This window comes from Mobula hypostoma, chromosome 8, assembly GCF_963921235.1.
Source record: "Mobula hypostoma chromosome 8, sMobHyp1.1, whole genome shotgun sequence".
Taxonomy (NCBI): Eukaryota; Metazoa; Chordata; class Chondrichthyes; order Myliobatiformes; family Myliobatidae; genus Mobula; species Mobula hypostoma.
Window position 1 is genome coordinate 86,474,003 of NC_086104.1, and position 25,174 is coordinate 86,499,176.

The following is a 25,174-nucleotide window of genomic DNA, read 5'->3' on the forward strand; positions in this document are numbered from 1 at the left end:
TCAATGATTTGTGCCAAAAAAATCATATTGTAATTTACTGGCATCTTTAGAAAGACTACAGTCTTTTCCAGAATCTAAGTCCTCAGTAAAATGTTACAAAAATTGTGGCTTCTTGAGTTAGAAGAAGCAAAATCCAATCATTTATCAAACAATTATAGTGAAGGACTTCGATAAATTTACTAAATAATCCATTACTAAAGCAAAATACTTTACTGAAGAATTTTGAAAGGTTTCAAAAGTTCAAGAAGTTTCTGAATGCATTATTCCTTTTTTATTATTTTGAGAGTTGCTGAAAATATTTGTTGATGTAAAATTTAATTCACGATATGCTTTTCTAAACTTTATTTTATAAATTACAGAATGAAATCTTAAGCCTTAATAATAATATGCCAGCAAATTACTTGAGTTTACTGGCATTCTTAATTCTATTAGCAGCAATGGCAATCATTTACCTCAAGCCTAACAATCTGTTTAGTTGATTTCACAAATTTTCCACTTGGTCCCTTAGTTCTCTTTTTTGCTCAGCAACATATGCCTTATCTCTTGAAATCATTTATATGATTTACTTGTATGATAATTCCTAATAACATGCCATATGCTTATTTTTGGCATGAGATATTTCTGCTTATTTCTGCACTGTAGGCCAACTTTTAAATAAATTCATTTTTCTATTGAAGGCTTCAGATTGTATGCATTCTGCTTGAACCAACATCATCAGTGGAATTTGTGGTATTAGGAAACATTTTCTTCTGCATAATTTCCTATCCTCTGTTGCTGTTCTCTTGTGATGATCATTACAGCATTCATTTCTGATTTGTATTTTATCCTGCTAGTGTAGCCTAGTATTTTCAACTGCATTAAAAAAAATGGATGTTGATTTCAACTGTTTTACTGAATTCACTTACAATCATTTGCACTTCCTATATCGCTCCAGATTCCTAAAAAGGTTATAACCTTTAGGCTATATTTCTTGTGTAATTCATTGTTTGCACTGATTCCAATTTTAGTTCATGGAGTCTGTTTGCGTTAAACTGAAGAGATTTAAGTAATATTTAACTAACATTTAACTTATTCAACATATCTTTCTACCAAATGAAACAAAATGAAATTCAGTAAAAAAAAATGATACTGGATTTTACATAAAGAGGTAGTCAGTATTTTCTCTTGTGGGTGTATATCTTTTTGATACTTTCTATGTTTTTCTGTACCTTTTAACTACAAACGTTTGTACTTTTCTCTTTCTGTGTAATGTGATAGAATTTTATTGATATTTCCCGAATGTATTGTACCTGACCCGAATCAAAGAATAGCATGGGGTTTGTTGGTTTATTGGATGGAAATCAAATCCTGTTAAAGAAATTGAAGATCAGGAATCTAGGCAATTTCAGTATTTTGCTGTTGTGATGGATGTCACAAAAACCACCTAGTTTGTGTCAAATATAAATCAAATGAGAAGATTTTACAAATACATCCTTGACAGATTCCTGAAGCAGTATGTTTCTTCTCCAACGTAGAGTCTAAGTAGGAGAGTGTTGGAAAAATGGTGACCTTGACTCAATTTAAAAAAGAAAAGATGAGATGAGGTCTGTGGTTTAACTTTAAAATGAGTTCCATCTATAAGACGCAAACAACAGGAATTCTGCAGATGCTGGAAATTCAAGCAACACACATCAAAGTTGCTGGTGAACGCAGCAGGCCAGGCAGCATCTCTAGGAAGAGGTACAGTCAACGTTTCAGGCCGAGACCCTTCGTCAGGACTAACTGAAGGAAGAGTTAGTAAGATCTTGGCCTGAAACGTCAACTGTACCTCTTCCTAGAGATGCTGCCTGGCCTGCTGCGTTCACCAGCAACTTTGATGTGTCCATCAATAAGACTTAGTTTAAGTAAATAACCATTCAACTGACCAAATTGCCCAAAAGCTATTCATTTGTGAGATTGATATGGTATGTATTCAATGCATATGCATGGTATCATTTAATTACAGAAAATGAGATGAGTGGCATGGTCTGTAAAGAAAAATTATAGTTACAGATGAATAAAAGGATCAAAAGCAAACTTTTATTTCTTGGATTTGTTAGTACTTTACAGCATTGTGCCTTGGGATTTGGGTAAATGAAGAACAATTGAATTGAAACCAATTAAAGTGCATGGCTGAATGGGAAGAGTCCAGATCCAGATGGGATGGGAATGGTTGTGACGAAAACAAGGTGGACGTGTTCACTTGAGCTGGTCAGAAGTAATCACTTCAGGGAGAAGGGCCTGATTGTGGGGTTGGACGTCCTGATTGCAACAGGGAGAACAGTTGATAGTCAGCAAAGAAGAACAAGTCTATAGAGGTGTGAATTGGTTATGCTATTCCAAGCTTTTGCTGCTAGAAAACAAGATTATTCAATTCATGTCCTGCAAGTAGTGCTGCCTGTGGATTCAGATTTACTTACCTGCTTTTAGACCATAAGACATAGGAGCAGAATTAGGCCATTCGGTCCATCAAGTCTGCTCTGCCATTCAACATTGCTGATTTATTATCCCTCTCAATCTTTTCCTGCGTTTTCCCTGTGACCTTGATTAATCTTGAACCTATCAACCTCTGCTTTAAATATACTCAATGATATGGCCCCCACAGCCATGTGTGGCAATGAATTGAGGAAATTCCTCCTTATCTCTATTCTAAATGGATGTTCCTGTATTCTGAAGCTGTGCCCTCTCATCCTCAATTCCCCCACTGTAAGAGATGTCCTCTTCAACCCTCTGTATATAGGCTTTTCAATATTTGATAGGTTTCAATGAGATCCCGTCTCATTCTTCTGAACTCCAGCAAGTACAGGCCCAGAGCCATCAATCTCTTCTCATACTTTAACACTTTCATTTGTGGAATCATTCTCATGAGCCTCTTCTGGATACTCTCCAATGCCAGCATATCTTTTCTCAGATAAGGGGCCCAAATCTGCTCTCAATACTCCGTGCAGACTGACCGATGCCTTATACTGCCTCAGCATGACAATCTTCCTCTTAACCTAGTCCTTTGGAAATGAATGCTAACATTGTATTTGCATTCGTTACCACCAACTCAACATGCAAATTAATTTTTAGGCAATCCTGCACAAGGACTACCAAGTCCCTTTGCACCCCTGAATTTTCTTCCCATTTTGAAACTAGTCTATCTTTTCATTCCATCTACCAATGTGCATGACCATCCACTTCCCTACACTACATTACATCTGCCAGTTCTTTGCCCATTCTGCCAATCAGTCTAAGTCCTTCTGCAGACTCCCTGCTTCATCAACACTACCCTTCCCTCCACCTATCTTCATATCGTCCACAAACTTGGTCACAATGCCATCAATTCCATCATCCAAATCACTGACAAATTTATTATTTATTAAGTTTGTCCACTATTTCTTTGTCACCCCCCCCCCCATTACTACCTCTCCAGCGTCATTTTTCAGCGGTCTGATATCCACTCTCGCCTTTCTTTTACTCTTTATCTATCTAAAAAAACTTTAGGTATCTTTTTTTATTTTATCCGCTGGCTTTCCTTCACATTTCATATTTTCATTCCTATGACTGGTTTTTAGTTGCTGTCTATTGATTTTTAATAGATTCCCAATCCTCTAACTTCCCACTAATATTTGCTATTTGCCCTCTCTTTTCCTTTAATGCTGTTTTTGACTTCACTTGTCAGCCATGGTTGCCTCATCCTCCTTTTAGAGTACTCTTCATCTTAGGGATGTATCTATCTTGCACCTTCTGAATTGCTCCTAGAAACTCTAGCCATTGCTGTTCTGCAGTCAACCCTGTTAGTATCCCCTTCCAATCAACTTTAGCCGGCTCCTCTTTCATGCCCCGTAATTCCCTTTTCTCCACTGTAATACTGAAACATCTGCCTTTATCTTCTCCCTCTCACACTGCAGGGTGAATTCTATCATATTATAATCACTGCATCATAAGGGTCCCTTTACCTTGAGCTCCCCTAATCAAATCTGGTTCATTACACAACACCCAATCCAGAATCACTTTTACCCTAGTGGGCTCAACTACAAGCTGCTCTAGAAAGCCATCTCGGAAACGTTCTACAAATGCCCTCTCTTGGGAACCTGATTTTCCCAATCTACCTGTATATTGAAATCCCCCAAAACTATCAAAGCATTGCTCTTTTGACATGCCTTTTCTATTTCCATTTGAAATTTGTATCTCACATCCTGGCTACTGTTCTGGGCCCTATACTTATCTCCAATTAGGTCCTTTTACCCTTGCGGTTTCTTAACTCTACGCAGAAGGATTCTACATCTTCTGATCCCATGTCACTTCTTTCTAAAGATTTGATTTCAACTTTTACCAACAGAGCTACCTTACCCCCTCTACCTACCCACCTGTCCTTTCAATACAATATGTGTCCTTGGATGTTGAGCTCCCAACTGTGATCTTCTTTCAGCTATAACTCAGTGATGCCTACAACATCATACTTGCCAATCTTTATCTATGCTACAAGATCATCAACTTTATTCTGTAAACTGTGTGCGTACAAATGTAACACCTTCAGTCTTGTATTCATCACCCTTTGATTTAGCCTCCATGTTGCACTTCAACTCATCCCACTGACTGCAATGTTGCTCTATCATTTGCCTGTCCTTCCTCAGAGTCTCAATACACACTATATTTGCTTGTATACCAACTGCCTCGTCCTCAGCCCTAATCACTGAAGTTCCCATCCTCCTGCCAAATTAGGTTAAACCCTCCCAAATAGCAAACCTGCCCACAAGGATATTGGTCCCCCTCGGGTTCCGGTGTAAGCCGTCCTTTTTATACAGGCCATACCTTCCCTAGAAGGGATCCCAATGATCCAGAAATCTGAAACCCTGCCCTTTGCACCAGCTTCTCAGCCACGTATTCATTGGCCAAATCATCCTATTGCACGTGACATAGGCAGCAATTGAGAGATTATTATTCTGGTATTTCTGCTTTTCAGATTCCTACCTAATTCTCTATATTCTCTCTTAAGAACCTACTCCCTTTTCCTACCTAGGTCGTTTGGTGCCAATATGTATCATGACTTCTGGCTGCTCAACCTTCCCCTTTGGAATGCTGTGGACTCAATCCAAGACATCCCTGACCTTGGCTCTGGGAGGCAAAATGCCATCTGGGTGTCTTTTTCACGTCCACAGGATCTCCTGTCTGCCTCCCTAACTTTGGAATCCTCTGTCACTACTGCACTGCTCTTCTCCCCACTTCCTTTCTGGGTCACTGAGCCAGACTCGCTGCGGTCACTCCGACTTCCCCCAGCAGGTCTCCCCACCCCAATAGTATACAAAGCGGTATACTTATTATTGAAGGGAACAGCCACAGGGGTACTCGGCACTGGCTGTCTATACCTTTTCCCTCTCATGACAGTCACCCAGGTATCTGCCTCCTGCAACTTTGGGGTGACTACCTCCCTGTAGATTCTATCTATCACCTCCTCTTTCTGCCATATGAGCCGAAGGTCATTGAACTGCAGCTCCAGTTGCTGAACGTGGCCTCTAAGGAGCTGCAGCTCGATACACTTCATGCAGAAGTATTTATCAAAGGAGACTCGAGGTCGCCCAGAGTTCGTACATTTTACACAAAGAACAAACCACTAACTCTGGACCCATTCTCAGTGTACTAGCTATGCACTAATAGACAAAGAAAGAGAAAAAAAAAACTTAGTAGAAACTTACTTAGAACCTCCACTTGTGGTTGACCAAGTCTGTTCTTGCCTAAGCCTTGGTCATCTATTGATCATCTTACACAGTAGTTCAAATCCAGAGAGCAGCAGCCTGTAGTGCAAAACAGATCGCTATTGAAGTGAAAGCATTACATAGGAAGAAGCAACTTGCTTTCCACAACCAAACTGACTGCTGTTTCCTTGTTTAATTGAAGTTTTGAAGTGAAATTAGATTCTTTTTATTACAATTTAACTTCCAAAACAATTTTATTGACTGTCATCAATGAAAAAAATGAAAGAGAAAGTACAAAAATGATGATATTATTCTTTATTACATGTGGCTATTAGTCACAGTGGTTATTGCATTTATAAGACCATAAGAATTAATCCATTCAGCCCATTGAGTCTGCTCCACCATTTGATCATGGCTGATTTATTTTGACTCTCTACCCTACCTTCTCCTGCCCTCTCCCCATGTCTATTGATGGCCTTACAAAGTAGACACCTATCAAACTCTGCCTTAAGAATATCCAGTAACTTAGCCTCCACAGCTATCTGTGGCAATGAATTCCACAGATTCACCACCATCTTGCTGAATAAATTAATTCTGCCCTTGCCAACTATGGTCTTATCCCATAAAAATATTAAAATAATTTCCTTCACCGTTTCAAAGACACAAAGAACTGTCATCTAAATTTGGAAGAACTAGCACTAAGCTGAATAATGCAAAGATTTTATTCCTTCCCTGAAGATTTCTGTTTCAACCTAATTAATTATAGGCCCTCCTTTAGAGTTCATAGTTTCAATGGCTGGTTTAATAATAGACAAACTTGCTTGTTATGCCTTGTACATTAATGTCCAAATCATTCATATAAATAATTAATAACAGAGGTCCCAACACTGACCAATGGGACTCCTCACTAATCACAGGTGTGCAGTCAGAGAGTCAACCTTCAGCCATCACCCTCTGCTTCCTATTATTGAGGCAATTCTTGGCCTGCTGAGTTCCTCCAGCATTTAGGCTGTGATATTCTACACAAAGCAACAATTACCTATTTCCTTAAATAAATATTTGCTGCACCTCCCACATAGTCATATTTATTTATTTGTGTAATATTAACAGGGCAGGTTTGAATTAAAAGTATAAAGCACAGAGAAACTCGAGTATACCTTGGTCATTCATACTATCCATTATGGGCATCATGATGCCTTTACTCATGAAATTAGTTCCAAAGCCAGGGATCATATCCTTGAAGCAAAAAACATGATTGATATTAGACATAGGGAATAAATTAATTACAAAAAGATATTTAAAATATATTTGGGGCAGAGCCATTTACATTTGACCTAAGTAACAAATGAAAAGTATACGTGCAGTTACAAAAGGCAATTGAATTCTTGAACACAAGGTTATTATTTCTAGTATGTGATAAAAATCATCATTGAGCCCATGTTAACCTTTCCCTCCCCAGGACTGAAATAGCTGACACAAGGGGGACATAGTTGCAAGGTGCTTGGTAGTAGGTACAGAGGGGATGTCAGGGGATAAGTTTTTCACACAGAGAGTGGTGGGTGCGTGCAATGCACTGCCAGCGATGGTGGTAGAGGCGAATACAATCTTTTAAGTGACTCTTAGATAGTGCATGAGCTTAGAAAAATAGAGGGCTATGCAGTAGGGTAATCCTAGGCAGTTTCTAGAGTAGGTTATGTGGTTGGTACAACATTGTGGGCCAGAAGGGCTTGTAATGTGCTGTAGATGTCTATGTTCTATGTTAATTCTGAATTCACTTCATTTGCTTCCCCTGAATACCATGTGACCTAATCTTCCAGATGAGGCCACATGATATTCAGGGTGTCACAGTAGCATAGCAGTTAGCACATCACTACTAAAGTTCAAAGTAAAATTTATTATCAGATTTCACACATATCATCATTTACAACTCCTGAAATTCTATTCCTGTGGGCATTCTTAACAAATCTATAGAACAGTAACTTTAAACTGTAAACTTCAGAAACTGTAAACAAACTATGCAAATGCAGATATAAATAAATAGCAATAAATAACAAGCATGAAATAACAAGATGACAGAGTCCTTAAATGAGTGTAGCTAGCCCCTTTTGTTCAAGAGTCTGATGGTTGAGGGTTAATAACTGTTCTTGAACCTAGCGGTGTGAAATCTGAGGCACCTGTACCTTCTACCTGCTGGCAGCAGTGGGAAAAGAGCATGGCCTGGGTGGTGAAGATCTTTAATGTGGATGCTGCTTTTCTACGGCAATGTTTCATGTAGATGCGCTCAATGGTTGGGAGGGTTTTACCTGTGATGTACTAGGTCAAATCCACTACTATTTGCAGAATTTTCCACTCAAAGGTATTGGTGTTCCCATACATGGCCATAATGCAGCCAGTCAACACACTTTCCACCACACATCTGTTGAAGTTTGCCACGGTTTGCAGTAACATGCCAAATCTCTGCAGACTCCTGAGGAAGTGGAGGATCTGGTGTGCTTTCTTTGCAATAGTATTTATATGATGGGCCCAGGACAGGTCCTCTGAGATAGTGACATCCAGGAATTTAGTTATTGACCCTCTCCACCTCTGACCCTCCAATGATTACTGGGTTATGGACCTCTGATTTCCCTGTCCTGAAGTCTACAATCATTTCCTTGGTCTTATTGACATTGAGTGAGAGATTGTTGTTATTATACCACTCAGCCAAGTTTTCAGTTTCCCTCCTGTATGTTGATTCATCACTCCCTTTGATACAGCCCACAACAAGTTTGTCTTCAGCAAACGTGTAAATGATGTTGAAGCTGTACTTAGCCACACAGTCATAGACCATAACACCATAAGATAATAGGAGCAGAATTAATCCATTTGGCCCATCGAGTCTTCTCCGCCATTTCATCATGGCTGATCTAATTTACCTCTCAGCCCCAATCTCCTACTTCCTCCCCGTATCCCTTCATGCCCTGACCAATCTAGAATCTGTCAACCTCTTCCTTAAATACACATAAAGACTTGGCCACCACAGCTGTCAGTGGCAAAGAATTCCACAGATTCACCACCCTTTGCCTAAAGAAATTCCTCCTTATCTCTGCTCTGAAAGGACGCTCCTCTATTCTGAGGCTCTGTCCTCCGGTTTTACACTCTCCCACCATTGGAAATACCCTCTCCACATTCACCCTGTCAAGACCTTTCACTATTCAATAGGTTTCAATGAGGTCACTCCTCATTCTTCTGAATTCTAGTGAATACAGGGCCACAGCCATCAAACACTCTTCATATGACAGGCCACTCAATCCTGGTATCATTTTCGTGAATCTCCTTTGAACCCTCTCCAGTTTCAGCACATCCTTTCATTACATAAGGCACCGAAACCTGCACACCATACTCCAAGTGAGTCCTCACTATTGCTTTATAAAGTTTCAGCATTATATCCTTGTTTTTGTATTCTAGTCTTCTTGAAATGAATGCTAGCATTGCATTTGCCTTCCTCACCACAGACTCAACCTGCAAATTAACCTTCACGGAATCTTGCATAAGAACTCCCAAGTCCCTTTGCCTCTCAGTTTTTGGTATTTTCTCTCCATTTAGAAAATCTTCAACCCTTTCATTTCTTTTACCAAAGTGCATGACCATACACTTCCCAACACCGTATTCCATCTGCCATTTCTTTGCCCATTCTCCTAATCTGTCTAAGTCCTTCTGTAGCTTCTCTACTTCCTCTGCTGTGTACATACATCTATTGATGCTTCTGGACACATCTTCAGTGATGTTGCTGGAATCATTGGGTGTTTCAGGTCTTTCAACATCATACAACCTCCTCCAGGTGACCCAGTCGGGGCTGATTAGACCCCATCTTGTGTCCAGATGGCTAGCTACTTCTGACTCCACGGCTCCCCTCTTTTGAGCCACAGCCATCTTGAGGCCCTCTCTGCCGCATCGGTGGTACTGCGGATGGCTCTCCTCTTCCTCTCTCCCTCGATGCCCAAAATGCTGAAGGCTCTAACTAAACTACTTAGCCTTCCACCTGTCTTCATGTCGTCTGCTAACTTTGCAACAAAGTAATCAATTCCATCATCCAAATCATTGACATATAATGTAAACTCTGAGGAGTGGGTGCGTGGAATGCACTGCCGGCAGCAGCGATGGTAGCAGAAACAATGAGGTCTTTTAAGAGCCTCTTAAATAGGTACATGGAGCTTAGAAAAATAGAGGGCTGTGCACAAGGAAATGCTAGGCAGCTTCTAGAGTAGGTTACAAGGTTGGCACAACACTGGGCCGAAAGGCCTGTAATGTGCTGTAGATTTCTATGTTCTATGTTCTATAACACAGACCTCTGTGGGACACCACTAGCCACTGGCAGCCAGTCAGAAAAGGTTCCCTTTATTCCCACTCTTTGACTCCAGCCAATCTGCCACTGCTTTATCCATGCTAGAATCTTTCTTGTAATACCATGGGCTCGTAGCCTGATAAGCAGTCTCATGTGTGGCACCTTGTCAAAAGCCTTCTGAAAATCCAATTACACAACATCAACTGATTCTCCTTTGTCTATCCTACTTGTTACTTCTTCAAAGATTTCCACCAGATTTATCAAGCAAGATTTTCCCTTGAGGAAACCATGCTGAGTGTGTCCTATTTTATCATGTGTCTCCAAGTACCCTCGGACCTCATCCTTAATAATCAACTCCAACATCTTCCCAAACACTGTCTTCAGAATAATTGGCCTATAGTTTCCTTTCCCCTGCCTCTCTCCCTTCTCAAAGAATGGAGGGACATTTCCAATTTCCCAATCTTCCAGGACCATTCCAGAATCTAGTGATTCTTGAAAGATCGTTACTAATGCCTCCATAATTTCTTCAGCCACTTCTTTCGGAACTCTGGAGTGTATCTGGTCCAGGTGACTTACCTACCTTTCGACTTTTCAGTTTCCCAAGAACCTTCTCTGAAGTTATATTAACTTCAGAAACTTCATGCCCCCTAACACCTGAAACTTGTACCATACTGCTAGTGTCTTCTACAGTGAAGACTAATACAAAATACTTGTTCAGTTCATCCACTATTTCATCATCCCTCATTACTACCTCTCCAGCATTGTTTTCCAGCAGTCCCATATCCACTCTCACCTCTTTTTTACAGTTTATGTATCTGAAGAAACTTAGGGTATCTTCTTTAATATTTTTGATGAGCTTACTTTGATAGTCCGTCTTTACCTTTGTAATTACTTTTTTAGTTTCCTTCTGTTGGTTTTTAAAATCTTCCCAGTCCTCTAACTTTCCACTAATCTTTGTTCTAATATATGCCCTCTCTTTGGCTTTTATGTTGGCTTTGACTTCTTTTTTTAGCCATGGTTTTGTCATCTTTCCTTTAGAACATTTCTTCCTCTTTGGATGTATATATCCTGTGCCTTCTGAACTGCTTCCAGAAATTCCAGCCATTGCTGCTCTGCTGCCATCCTTGCCAGTGTTCTTTTCCAATCAATTCTGGCCAATTCCTCTCTCATGCCTCTGTAATTCCCTTTACTTCACTGTAATACTGATACATCTGACTTTAGCTTCTTCTCAAATTTCATGGTGAATTTGATCATATTATGGTATTGTCCCCTCAGGGTTCTTTTACCTCAAGCTCTCTAATCAGTTCTGGTTCATTGCACAACACCCAATCCAGAATGGCGGATCCTCTAGTGGGCTCAACCACAAGCTGCTCTAAAAAGCTATCTTGTCAGCACTCTAAAAATTCCCCCTTCTGAAATCCAGTACCAACCTGATTTTCCCAATCTACCTGCATATTGAAGTCTCCTTCGACTATTGTAACATTGCTCTTTTGGCATACATTTTCTTTCTCCCACTTCTACTGTTTGGGGGTCTGTATGCAACTCTCATCAGGGTCCTTTTACCCTTGCAGTTCCTTAACTCTATCCAAAATGATTCAACCCCTTCCAACCCTATGTCACCTCTTTCTAATGATTTGATTTCACTTTTTACCAACAGGGCAATGCCACCCCCTCTGCCTTCCTGCCTTTCCTTTCAATACATTGTGTATCCTTGGACACTAAGCTGCCAGCTATAATCTTTCAGCCATGATTCCACAATGCCTACAACATCATACCTGCCAACCTGCAACTGTGCCGCAAGTTCATCTACCTTATTCCGTATACTGTGCGCACTCAGATAAAACACCTTCAGTCTTATATTCACCCTTTTTGATTTTGTTGCACCATGCTCAACCTTTTGATTCCTAACTTTGTCTGAGGTCTTACCAACATTTGCTCTCCACAAGCTCTCGACTAACTGTAATCAATAAAGAGCATCCTGATGTATGCATCTTTGCTGTCCAGATGTTCCAGGTTTTGTGAAGAGCCAACGAGATAGCATCTGCTGTAGACCTGTTGCTTCAGTAGGCAAATTGGAGCAGATCCAAGTCACTATTCAGACAGGAGCTGATATACTTCAACACCAGCCTCTCAAAACACTTCATCACTGTAGATATATGTGCCACTGGGCGATAGTCATTTAGACAGGTTACTACGCTCTTCTTGGGCATCGGTACGATTAAAGCCTGCTTGAAGTAAGTGAGTACCACACACTGCTAGAGTGAGAGCTTGAAGATATCCATGAATACACCAGCCAGTTGGTTGGCACAGGTCTTCAGTACTTGGCCAGGTACTCCATCCGGACCGGATGCTTTCCTTGGATTCGTACTCTTGAAGGCAGCCCACATGTCATTTTCAGACATTGAAACCAAGGGATCACCAGGAGACATGAGGGTGTGCGATGGTTCCATCCTGTCTGGTGGTCAGGGTGAGCACAGAAAGCATTGGGCTTATCTGGAAGCGAAGCTCCGCTGTCTCCTTTGTTGCACGATTTAGCTTCGTAGGAGGTTATTCAAACCTGGCCACAGCTGTTGAGCATCCCTCATTGATTCCAGTCTAGTCCAGAATCTCTATTTTGCCTGAGAGATGGCTTTCTGGAGATCATACCTGCTCCTCTTGTAGCATTCGTGGTCTCCAGACTTGAATGTCTCCGATCTGACTCTCAGCACGTTCCAGATTTCATTGTTATTCAGGATTTCTAATTGGGGAAGCCCCTCAACGATTTCTTGGGACACTCTCATCCACAGCTGTTTCAATAAAGTCCATCACAACCCTGGCATAATCATTCAGGTCCCTAGATAAGTTCTTGAACACGGCCCAGTCCACTGACTCAAAACAATCCTGTAACTTTTCCTCAGGCTCCTGCGACCTTCCCTTAGTTGTCTTGATCTCTGGAGCCTTACTGTTGAGGCTTTGTCTGCGTGCAAGTGTTAGGAATACAGCCAAATGATCTGAATTGCCAAAATGCCGTCTTGGGAAGGAATGATAGGCATTCCTTCTTGTAGTGTAGCAATGGTCTAGTGTGTTGAAACCTCTGGTGCAACAGGTTACGTGTTAGTGGTAATGGGGCAGGGTTTTCTTCAAACAGCCCTGGTTAAAGTCACCAACTATAATTTGAAATGCATCAGGATGGGCTGTTTCTTGTTTACAGACAGCATTGTGCAGTCTTGCGAGTGCTTGCTTATGATCAGCCACTGGTGATATGTAACCTGCAGTAAGGATCCAGAGGCAAGTAGAATGGTCTACATAGAATCGTTAGTTGTTTAAGTCAGGGAACAAAAAGTTGGCATGACCCCAACTTCCGTGCATCAACAAGAATTGATTAAAAAGCATACACCGCCACTTTTTTCCTTACCAGAATTTAAGGTTTGATCCATGCTAAAAATATAGCTCATGGCATCGAAGTTTGGAGTTCAGTTCCGATGGCACCTGTAAGGAGTCTGACCTGTGAATTGCGTGGGTTCCTCGCCTGGTGCTCTGGTTTCTTCTCATAATCCAAAGACATATCAGTTAGAGGTTTATTGGTCATTGTAAGTTGTCCTGTGATTAGGCTAACATTAAATTGTGGCTTCCTGGGATGGTGGACCTCAAAGGGCCGGATGGGCTTATTCCATGCTGTATCTCTAAATAAAATAAAATAGATCAGCCTGCTACGCAGCACCTTGTTAAAGGCCTTAGTAAAGCCCACATAGGCAACATCCACTGACCTACCTTCATATATCCTTCAAAAAGATTTGTCAGCCCTGACCCCCCCAAACGAAACCTGATCAAGCTCTGACTATCCAAGTGGTGGTAGATCTTGTCATTCAGAATTCCCTCTACTAACTTTCCTACAACTGAAGTCAGGCTTACTGGCCTGCAGTTCCCTGACCTGTCCTTGCTACTCTTAACTACATTACTCACCCTCCAGTCTTCTGGAACTTCATCAGTGGATAATGATGAGCAAATATTTCTGCAAGGGTTCCCACATTTCTTCTCTGGCCTCCCATAAGGTCTAGGGATGCAATTGGTAAAGCACTGGGGATTTTCCCACCTTGGTGTGCTTCAAGGCTGCAAATACCTACTGACGTAATGTACGTATGATCCAAGGCCTCACTAAGTATGACCCTTATCTCTTTAGCATCCATGATATTCTTCATAGTGAACTCCGAAGAGAAATAGACATTAAAAATCTCAGCCATCTGTACAACGCTGCTCTCTAATGTCAATGTGCATTTGTAGCTTTGTGAGCAGATAAGAGTTGCGTGCTTGTGTTGGTTGTCAGGAGCAGCAGACTGGCAGATAAGCTTCCTGACATCGGCAGAACTAAAGGGAGATGGCATTATTGAACATAATCATTTCTTTATTGCCTGGTGAAGGCAAACAACTAGTAAACCCTCCTTGCAACCTTCACATACTAAATTGATCACAATTAGAGATTTTTTAAAATGATATTTCACTGTTGTTTCATAATAATAACTTGGTTTTATTTTCACCAGCATCTTTATACAAAGCATATACTTATAAATTATAAATCAGCTATAACATGATGCATGATCTCCTACCTCTGTGAATACTATCTCTGTAACCACTGGATAAATTTTGCCAAATTTCTTCTGAACCACCATATGTTGCAACTTTTAATATTGAATATTTTGTCTGTTTTGATAGTAGAGAGAGATAATGTACAACCCACTTACAATGCACTTATCACTCTTCAATATATTAGATATTTACATTTTAAAATATATGACAAAAAACTACTAATCAAATTCTTCAGGATTCTTTTGAAGTGATTCCTTTGACTTTGCCAGCAAACAGCCAGAAATGGCTTGAATTTTGACTGACATTTTTTTTTAAGTTGCTAAGCCGATGCTGTTACCATGGTAGCATCTTAGGCTGTTGTGAATGGTTACCAGTATCACACTTCATCCTCACAACCGGATGACATAATGCCTTTAATTCCAGGACTGAACTATTGATGCACATTAAAATGTGTTGATAATCTGTTGCTGGTATGCTCTCAATCTGCTGTAGCAGAAGGATGATTTGGTTTATGAATCGTTGTCAGGTTTATTCACACAGTTGGCAGAGAGACATGTTGCTCTGGTTTCAGGAAGCTTTGGCAATTGTTATAAAGAATTGAACGCCGAGCTCTTTTGTGTACATTATTGGGGGGATCGCAACAGAACAATCTCTGAAAATCAAACAGTGACGAGGAAAATCTATAAATGTTACTGACATATTTGCTTCATCTATTTCTATGTACGTATAATTTTAAACTGTATGTATTATGGCGTCTCTAATTTCAAAGATCCATTCAAACTGAGTTTTCATTGAATTATCATTGGTTTATTATGTTATAGGATTTGATGTAAGGAGCCCAGCTGTTTTAATTATGTTCTTTAAATAGGGAACCTTTCTTTTCCTTTTAAGTTTATTTGTAACCCCAGTCCCAGAACATCATAGACCATTATTTGCCCTCTGAAGTGACTTAGCAAGTTTAGTCAGATAATGTAGTATGTATGATTCAAGAAGACAAATCAGTCCTAGTTTCTCAGGGCAAAATGGATTTAGCAGCAGTGATTCAGTCCATCTCTTTTGCAGTGTCATCAGCCTGTTTATCCACATCCTGGACTTGGTAGGTTCAAATACTCCTATCAGCCTGCCAGGCATCTTTTTACCAATCACCACCTCAAGATTCAAGTATTGATCTTCTTTTTGCCAAGGACATCATACATTTGTTGCTAGTGAAAAGTAAGCGTGGAAAAGAGGTGACAAAGCTATGTTGCTGATATAGAAGCAAATTTTACCCATGCGTTCTGATCTACAAAGCTTTCCAATCAAACAAATGTTAAACTCTGGCTTTCAGTTTTCAAACTCCACCTCCAAAAAATCTAATGTTATCCTTTCTGTGGTATAACCTTTAAAAAACTCCCTTAATCTACTAATCAGAATAGTTATCAAACCAGTTTTATCCTTAGTTAATATCCAATAACATAAAATAGAATTTTTAAAGCTTATTTACAGAAAAAAATGTTTCATAAGGAAATCCTACCTAAAAATAGCAGAAACAATTTTCCTGGGATATATTGGATGCAATAAAACTTACTGGATGACCAAGGTAATCTGAAACCCTAATTGTCCCCCTCCCCAATATCTTGTACAAGATAGCATTCTGTAAAACTGAACCACATCCTGGCAATTGTTATCTGGATGATTAAGGAGCAAATTAACAATCATTACATCTCCTAGTGCTGAAAGAGTCTGCATGGCATTTTGGTAGGTATAGTTTCTCTACCCACCAATAACCAAATCTTCCAAATTGATGAAGGACTTTGAGTGCAATTGGAATCTATACTCAAGTTCTGCCGTTCATTTATTTCTGGAGCTCACTGGAGCAGACATTTTATCTCTGGGATATGTAAGACACCCAAGATCTTTTTGGCACAATTTGTCAAAAGTTCACTGATACTGTTACAAATATTTCAAATAAATTCTATTTATATGATTAGAATTTAGAAATAATAGAGGTGTGATTAACCTTTTTGAGCTATGCTGTGGGCTGGCAACTCATGCAAAGAATGTTGAGGTATATGTTTGCAGAGATTGCAAAGATATGTAAAAGCCACAGAGCAGTGGTAATGGGAGACATCAACAGTCCATAAAGAGGTAAAGGTATGTGGGAGTTTCGGAAGTGTGTTCAGGACAATTTTCTTGTATTGCTCATGTAGCACCATGGTCCTGAAAAACGTTGTCTCGTTTTTACTGTGTACTGTACCAGCGGTTATGGTCGAAATGACAATAAAAAGTGACCTGACTCGACTTGATCAAAATTGCTCCTTGCCCAGCGAGGAAACCTGCATTGCTTGATGCCACTCTGGGTCAGGTGGGGCAAGTATCAGTGGACAAGCATACAGAAGCATTGTTAAACCATGTCAAATCTATATGGCAATATCATCCATTTAGAAAAGCTGTGGTAAACATGATAGACCACTCCAAGATGAAATTTAATTTGGGAAGGCTAATTTCATGGGGAGTAAACAGATCTGGTGAAAAATCAAAACTAAAGCTTGCTAGCAAAACTGTAGTTGAACCTAAGAAGACCTTTCAGATGGATGGGTTTTAACTTAGTTGTAGGGAGTGAGTAAGGAAATTAATATAAGCCTGATGTAGGATGTATGCATTTACAAGAGGTATTTGATTAGTTGTCACGTAATAGGCCTGGCTTCAAGGTTGAAGCCTATGTACTATAAAAGCCTGTATCTGAATAAACAGCTGAGCAAGTAAACAATAATGTAAAGGGTTCTCATTCAGATAAGAAGTAGTGTGCAATAGAGCTCTCTAGGCTCACTGCTTTTCTTATTATGTATGAATGATTTGAACATGGACATATTGAGTGCAATTTCCAAATTGGCAATCCAAGATTGACATCTACTGTGCAGTATTTTTTTCACAACCACACTCCGATGCTGGATTCCTTCTGGAGTTGTGCTGATTCCATGATATTTGTTTGGGAATTAGCTCGAACAACATCTGGCAGGTTAAACCTGGCATTGACTTAAAAGGAGAAGATCACCAGCTATAAGCAAGTGCTGTTTTCATTTGTTCAGTTGTGTTTAAGTTTATTTCAATGTTCTTAAGTGTCTTCTTTTTTTCATCTTCTTCAGTGCTGTAGGAGCCATGTGATCAATCAAATCTATGCTAATCCCATCCGTCATATTCCTCCATTTCCCTTTCAACTGTCAACACCTCTTCCTCCTCCTGCCCGCTCACAGTAAGGGGAAATTTACAGCGTGAAGAAACAGAGAGTAGTGAGAGGGAGACCATGCAAACTCCATACACACACTACCTGAAGTGAGAATTCAATCTAGATTGTTGGACTTGTGCCGCAGTAGCTTTAGCTACTACACCACTACACAAAATTGTGGTGTTTTTAATTATTTATGACTCTTCACTGTTAAGGATTATTCTGGAGTTATGAAATTATGTGATTGCATTAGATATTAATTCAAGCAAGAACCCGTCTTCAGTTCTTAATGTAAACTGCAAGCAGTAATCAGGTTGAAGTTTTAAACAACAGAACACAAACTGCTGATCCACAGCAGGGGGCTGGCTGCTAGAGATGTGCAAAGTAAGGTGACCATGAGACGTTCTTGTATACATCAGCCAAATGTAAGACAATGGTGTTATGTTAATTAACCCGCATCAAACCGGGCAACATAAGTTACTTTTCACCTTTGTGACTGAATTCAAGGTGACAAACCAGACTGAGGTTGTCACTTCTTAGCACATTAAGCATGGTCAGTAGTATAGTTGATCAGTCAATAGTTAGGATAGTTGTGTACTCAGAGCAGCCCTGATAACATTAATTTTGTTTATCTGGGATCTCTGTCCACAAAGGCTTCTAGATCATCTGAGTGAATTATTTTGTCCCAATAGAGGTGTTTGAACTTTCAGAGGTGTCTCCCGCTGTAGTATGTAATTCAAAAGAAGCATTGTCAACCCAAAATATTGAAGCAAACCATGGCATTTTAACATTTGAATTTATATTGAATTACCTGCTGTTACCTTTGATTTTAAGGGTACAAAAGTGTGAAGTACTTTCAGTTTGAAAGACTCTACCAAGAGGGTATCCAGAAAAATGCTGCTTCTCAAGATGAATAAAGACGTATACATCACCAACCTCAATATCTCGTTGGTGATTTAGATCACAGTCACAACATTCACATCATTGTTGCTTCAAGGGTTTTGTGGGAGGACTTTGCCTCCTTCCACCTCATTGCAAGTTTGAAGCGTTCACTTCATGGAAAGTCGTGCCAGCATATAGGGTCTTACTGCTGAGAATCTGCCTGGCTTCATGAACAAATTCCCCTGGGGGTACAATAAGTGTGATCTTTAAGAGAAAGAAGTATTGTTGGGCAACTCATGCTAACCACAAATTCGAAGCCATTCTTTCGTGTTTATGGAGGGGGAAAGAGAGTTAATATTTCATGTTGATGGCATTTCACCTTGGCAAGGCCAGTATATTAATATTTGTTCCATAAATGTTTACAGACCTGCAAAGTATTTTGAGCATCTTCTGTTTTTATTTTGGATGTTCAGGTTACAGTGCTTTCCCTTTTTTCTTAAATAAACCTCATGGGCAAAAGCAGCATTTATTCTGAATGTGCACCATAATTTTGAACTGTTCAATGGTAACTATGTAAATGTGTCCCAGAACAGTGAGACATTAATGGGTACTTGTGCTCCAGCAAATGATGAACTAGTTGTTGCACTGAGGCTAGTGGGAGATGTGGAAAGTGGCCAGATCTCTCGAGGAAGTTGTCTCTAGGCAATTTCGTTCATATTTTAACAAATGATATGAGATTGAATTGGCAGAGGCTTCAGGATGAGTCAAGTGCCCAAACTCTGGTGCAGAATGGTTCATGAAATGGAAGTATGTCAGAGGGGTTTAATTAGAGTAGAACTTAACAATTTGCTAAATTAATCGTTGTTAGCTTCTTCAGAATGCTGCACAGAACATACTAGTTTAAAAATGTAAGTTAAATCTTTTGTATTGGCAGATCAACACTAATTGCAGAAAAATAACAAACATATCCTTAGAATTTTATTGTGATATTTTTAACTGAATTTATAATGCTTTATAATGATTTTTGCTATTTTCTCTTTACATAGAAAAAAAAGACATCTATGTCAAACGGGCAACGTGCCTTATTTGATTAAATAGGAACAAAACATAGTCAAAGATAAGTCAGTTTCTTGATGAAAATGATTTAGTCAAGGGATGTCAGCTTCCCTATTCTTCCCGCTAGTAGACGTTAGCCACTGGGATTCAGGTTGTTGATGGAGTTATAATTCCTGTCTTTGCATTCTCTTAGTTGAGAAGATGTTTCTTCTGAAAAATAGCACATTACTAATTGTATTGATATTCAGTTGGATATTTCAAAATGATTATCTGATTTAACATTAAGATGCTGATATCTTATGTTCCTCTTGTTCTGAGCATCTGAATATAACTGAACATAGTCTATCATTTGAAACTGAAAGTTACAGTTTACTTTGATATCTGTATGTTTGTTAATATAGAAAATTATTCTGAAAAATTCTGAATTTGGTGGTATTTTCAGGAACATTTCGCACAGAATAATCTTAAAAGGCTAATAAGGGACAAACATTTTTCGTCCCAGAAGTTCCAGGCAATGAGGCCTCCAGTAAAGAAGAGGCTTAACTTTCAAAATGAGATAAAGAATTATTTAATGTTCCTAATTATTCTAGATGCATGCAAATGTAAGCATATGCAATTACATTTTTTTCAAAAATTACATTATGTCCAAATAAAGTAAAGTCATCCATTAGCCTTGCGAGACCATGGATCTGCGCCTGGAAAGTCTTCACTCTCCAGGGCACAGGCCTGGGCAAGATTGTATGGAAGACCAGCAGTTGCCCATGCTGCAAGTCTCCCCTCTCCAGGACACCAATGTTGTCCAAGGGAAGGGCATTAGGACCCATACAGCTTGGCACCAGTGTCATCGCAGAGCAATGTGTGATTAAGTGCCTTGCTCAAGGACACAACACGTTCCCTCAGCTGGGGCTCGAACTCATGACCTTCAGGTCGATAGTCCAATGCCTTAACCACTTGGCCACGTGCCCACTATAAATATCCAAATATATCCAAATATAAACCAGATAAATATGGTGAATAAGCTTTGAAATATAATACAGGATCTGAATGAAATTCATGATTTTGATCCCAAAGATCAGAGTGAAGAACAGAAATTCTAAAACGTGGAAGAAAAGGTTTCAAAGTTGTTTCACTTCATGTTCACACTGCCACATTGCAAAGCTAATCAGCTTGAACACCTCTCCTCATAGCAATGATTTATGGTGTTCAAAGTGATGCTAAAAATTGTCATACCTTTAAGCCTTGACTGAGGATGACTTGATTGTAAAACCCATACAAATAAGATCTGTTAAAAGATCATGTAAAATGTGTAATAAGGGGTCACCAAAAGAGGATGGCTCTTTTTATTATGTCTAACAGTGGCCAATTCTAGTGTTGTTAGGCTTTATTCACATCTAAAGAGGGTGTTGTTTTATTATGTCTGATAGTGGTCAGTTCTAGAGTAGTAAGGCTTTATTTGCATATAAATCTGTGATCAGACCACTGCACACTCAAATAGAGAAGCTATGCCTTACATTGCATGGTTCGGGTCTTGGGCTCTCCTCTTCATTTTTGCAAAAAACTCCGCTGACATCTCATCTACCATATTTTAATTAACTTTGAAAAGGAAGGCCAGCAGTTTTCTACAGTTTACAAAGACTGACATTATAGCCCTCATTGTCAGTACAATGCCAAGTTTTTCACCTCTACAACTTTTGATTGTTTGATCTTATTCCTGCTCAGGACCTACATGTATTTTTTATGTGATAGGTGTTTATTTTGAAAGTAGTAAAATTTGATCCATTATTAGTATGAAACCAATTGAATTTGTCAACTTCATTTCTCTCTATTAATTTTTACAGTAATTATTTCTGACAGAGTAGCTGTTCCTTGTTGAATGGCATGCTACCTTGAAGTGCAGACTTCAAATGATTAGAACATCTACTCGCAGTTCCTGACAGAAGCAATTCTGCACTTTGCATTTTGCTTCATTTTAAATTGTTTCTGATGGATATTGAGCCCTAATGAAAGCTGGCAAATGAAGGAGAATTGTAAATGTATAAACACAACTGAAGTGGAAAATTATTTTTACATTTTTACTATTTCCTACCATATCATAAATATACAGTATTCTCATTAATCAGAATATAAGTTTAAATCAAAATATCATATATTATGAATTAGAAGGAACAATGTAGCTCAAAATCCAGTGCTCTTGTTTTATAAAATTTGGAGAGCATGTGCATCTGTTTGATAAAGATAATATAAATTATAACAATTAGATCAAAGTTACCATTAATTTGATTGCAAAGTATTAAATGTGTCAGGATCATGTGAAGTTGCCTGTGATTTTTCAAGGATAACTGCACACATTATTATAATGGATTTAATGTGGATTGATAGCAAGCTGATGAAAATGGAGAAGGGAGAAAAGCTCTTAAGTGAATTCCAAAGGAGAAATGGTTGCATATAAACAAAAAAATGTACTTTGGGACATTATATTATTAGACCTTGTCACATGACTGGCACCAATGAATATAGAATTGAGTCAGGTTTTATAAAAACAAACAAACATTTATTAAACTTTGCTCAAAAATAGTGAAACATATTTATACGACTAACTTAACCGGAAGTTAACTGCTATACAGCAACTCTGGAACAGTCCTTAAAAGGGTAAATGCGAGAACATTTCTTAAAGTGATGAATTTGAACACAGTTCTTAGAATGGTAAATTCGAAAGTCCAAGAGATTTATACAGTTAATTAGAAGAGACTTTCCTGGAGTAAAGAATTCCTCGAAGATGTGTCGTTACAGTTGATCCCAGCCGGAATCTGCCTTATCCGCAGGATTCATGACGATGGAAATAAAACTGTTTAAAGGAACTGACCTTTTCCTCTGGAGAATCGACTCTGCATTATCTTTCCTACTTTAGCAGGGGTTATCTCAGTTGCAGGTCACTTTTTCTTGAACGAAGATTCAATAAAGGTCGATCCTCTCCTAAGCTGCCAAACGATATCAGCTTTACTCAGCTCAGCGAATTCCTGCACTTTGGTAAGGTATTCACTCTCCAATACTACCTTCAATAGAAAGTAGAATTCCACTTTAAAACAAAACTGTATCATAAGCCAAATACACAGCAAAACGGAGTATCTAACACAAAACTAACTGCGTCACATCAAGAGTCTCTTTTATATACCTGTTGAGAACAGGTCATCATGTGACCTCACTGGCGGGAAAATTACATCATGTGACCTCCACAAGACCACTACAGGTTTCCCCCGCCATCCGAAGGTAGAGCGTTCCTATGAAACGGTTCGTAAGCCGAAATGTCGTAAAGCGAAGAAGCAATTACCATTTATTTATATGGGAAAATTTTGTGAGCGTTTGCAGACCCAAAATAACCTACCAAATCATGCCAAATAACACATAAAATCTAAAATAACAGTAACATATAGTAAAAGCAGGAATGATATGATAAGTACACAGCCTATATAAAGTAGAAATACTTCTCTACAACAATTGCTTGCACAGATCTCCGTAGCGAAAATCTCACGCAAGCGCTCTCGGCAGAAAATCTCACGCAAGCGCTGTTGACATAAATGCGCTCTCCAATAACCTTTAAACTATGAAGCTGCCAAATCTGCCAAATAACACGGAAAAATACACAGCCTATATAAAGTAGAAATAATGTATGTACAGTGTAGTATCACTTACCGAAATTGGGAAAACAGCACTGTGCACACTGATGATGGTGTGTTAGACTGAGTCATCGCAGGCTGGGTGGTGCAGTGCCCCCCCCCCCAGGCCGCCGACCCGATACATTGCCGCGAAGAACGCAGCGGTAGCCGGGAGGCACACAGCACATCGTTAAGAAAAAAGACGAAATAAACATGCTAATTAATTAGGTGCTGCCCGGCACATAAACGTCGGCGCAGATCAGAGGCGATTGCTGATTGCATCGCCTCTGATCTGGGCCGACAATTACGTGCTAGGCGGCACCTAATTAATTAGCATGTTTATTTCGGCTTTTTTCTTAAAGATGTGCTGTGTGCCTCCCGGCTGCCGCTGCGTTCTTTGCGAATCGGTACAGTATCTGTCCGGGGCCCAGGTTTTGGGGTGGTGGGACACAGGGGTGTCATCTCATCGTCGATCAGAGCAGGCAGCTCATCTTCTATGACTGCCCGCCTCAATGTCAAAGGTCGAGGTTCGTCGTCTGCTGTGGCTGATGTGGAAGGCTTGCTTGACTGCTGAGCCTCGCGCATTTTTCTATCATACAGTTGTTTGTAAGCACTCAAACCATCCTGCAAATATCCCCTAAACCTACGTACCCTTTCAAAATTAAAGTCGTACTTTATCATTGCAGCAAAAATCTCACGCAGTTCCTTCACTTTCTGCATTTGGTTTTGATTGTTATCCTTTCCTCTTCCAATTGCATCAGCTCTTCATCTATCAGTTCTTGGTCATGGGATGCCAAAACCTCTTCAACATCATCTTCGTCAACTTCCACAAGCCAAACTCACTTTGTCCTTGCTTCGTTCACCACGATCGAAACGCTTAATTATGTCTAGTTTTATGCTAAGTGTAACACCCTTACTCTTTCAGGCTTCTCCGACACCTTAGAACTCATCTTGCTAACGGCTGCTCAATGCAACATGTTTAAGCAATGCCGTTCCGAATCCGGGCAGAGTGGCTGCTTGGGGCGCGCGCTGCCTTTCTTCATCACAGTGGAAACACCTTCTGAAAGCGAAAACAGGGTACTAATGTAGGTCTTTTGTAACAGTGAGGTTTTGTAAAGCGAACGTTCGAAAAGTGGGGGACACCTGTTCATCATCCTCATAAGACAGTCATAAGATATCCATGAAGTATGTAACAACCTCTATTCAGAATCTTTATACTAGTATTTGAGATTGTGGGGATGAGGGAAGTTGGATCCAAGGTGCAAAACTGCTTGTTATTAGGAAGAGATTGGTTGAAGAAAAAACTTGTATATTCAAAATCAAATTCTGCAATTCAGAAGTACACTTCCAGGGCATTGGGGTTTAGTGACTGTCAAGAAAAGCAAAACACATGAAAGATGCAGCTGGACAAATATGTGTTCACACTGCAGTAGCTTATACTGTATCCTCAGAAATGCAGAGTGATCTTTAGATTTCACAGCAATTGTCTAGAGCTAGAGAAGAAGAGCTAATATAATAAGTATGAAACCATCCTACATTTGATTTGTTGTGAATTATAAGATTTACTAGACAATTAGGAGACTAAACCAATTACTGTACTGATACAAAGTTACTAAGTACTTCAGGCACAAAATATAGAGTATTTCAATCAAGAAGCAAATGCCAGTATTTGTATTTAGACAAACCTGATGTCTAAAATACAGAATTTAGCTTATGTTTTATTAAGTTAAATTAAGTGCGTATATTACCTTCTTGATAATAGCTGCTCTGTAGCTGCCTACCTTAAGACATTGGTATT

At 39.5% G+C, this 25,174-nt stretch overlaps 1 protein-coding gene across 6 annotated transcripts in view; it reads left to right on the forward strand.

Moving 5' to 3' along the window:
* Nucleotides 1–25,174, forward strand: part of ralgapa2 (Ral GTPase activating protein catalytic subunit alpha 2) — a 538,758-nt gene that overhangs the window by 462,737 nt on the left and 50,847 nt on the right. The gene's annotated exons all lie outside the window — the stretch shown is intronic.